The sequence below is a fragment of the Rhagoletis pomonella genome, unplaced genomic scaffold, assembly GCF_013731165.1.
Source record: "Rhagoletis pomonella isolate Grant_MI unplaced genomic scaffold, Rhpom_1.0 Rhpom_scaffold_00014, whole genome shotgun sequence".
NCBI lineage: Eukaryota > Metazoa > Arthropoda > Insecta > Diptera > Tephritidae > Rhagoletis > Rhagoletis pomonella.
The window spans coordinates 6,693,201-6,694,433 of NW_023458568.1; the positions used below are offsets into that span (position 1 = coordinate 6,693,201).

Here is a 1,233-nt window from a genome sequence, read left to right on the forward strand (position 1 = left end):
TCAGCTGGACCCTTTCGCGGATGCGACAGTTAACCCATCCTACCTCTACTTTCCCAAGCCGTATAAGTTTCTTAGCTTTTGGAGCAGGTAAGCTAATAGTAGCTGTTTGAGTGCCAGCATAAGCAGGGCGCAGACCAGTTATATCTGAACTCTCAATACCTTCAAGACCAGGCAATGATTTAATAGCATTGTATACCTCATCTTTGGTTGTAACCTCATCGATGTCTTTACATTCTACCAGGATTCGGTGAGTAAATGTCTTTACCGAAGCATCGTCCCCTAGGGTAGCACTCACAAGGGCCTTTAATTGCGCCGACTTTGGGCATGATTTCGCGAGTTCGATAAGAAGATCACCTTTCCGGGTGCGTCGTATTTTGAATACGGAATCCCCGAAACTCTTAAAGTTCTCATCACTCTTAACCTTTTTTAGGATGTCGGCATACGAGCTTTCACCTTTTTTCTCTATGATGATTGCGTCTGGCCTCAGTTTTCCTGTGGTGGCAACATTCTTCGGTTTGGGCCGTTTTCCCTTCTTTTTGACCTCGGTCCACTCGCTGTCTTTATTTTCTTGCACTGTGGCCGTATAATCCATTGTAGGCCCGTTTTCTACGGGTTGTGGACATCCCTGTTGACTTCCTCCGTTCCTTCTGCGTTTATTCGCCGGGGAGCCGACAGCTTCAGTAGCCGCTTTTCTCCGAACGGAGCTAGGCTTTGCTCTTGGCCATGGCGACGTTTGTGTGCTTCCAATAACACAGACTGCCTCGTTATCTTTGCACTTGCATTTTTCTGCAGCGGCCTTTTCGTATAGAGACCGGATATTCTCGATAACGTCTCTCATCGGTTGGTGGATAGTACGCCGTTTGCCGTCTTTTTCCTTTAGCATCGACGCAAGACATTTTATGTGCACCCCTAGCCTTTCAAATGTGGTTCCCACTCCTAAGTTTTCTAAAACCTTTGGTTGCTTTGCGGGCAGACCCACTTCGTTAGAGTTATGGAACCCATCCACTAGGGGAGATCCGCACGTTGGGGTTGTCACAGGGGAGCGAGATAGTTTTGAGCTCCTCTTAAAGGGATCTAAGTCGCCTTCTCTACAGATTTCCAAACTCGAGTTATTTGGTGTAGCGTTTTTGTTGCTTGTGGTTTTTTTTGATCCATTTTGATTGTTGGGTCCCCACTCAGGGCCGTTATCTCTATTCGTATGCGTAGTTACCTATTTGATCCCATGGTTGTCTA

The 1,233-nt window shown here is 46.7% G+C and overlaps 1 protein-coding gene across 1 annotated transcript in view; it reads left to right on the top strand.

Annotated features, from left to right (window-relative positions):
* Positions 1-1,233, top strand: part of LOC118749189 (leucine-rich repeat-containing G-protein coupled receptor 6-like) — a 608,510-nt gene that overhangs the window by 377,979 nt on the left and 229,298 nt on the right. The window lies entirely within an intron of this gene.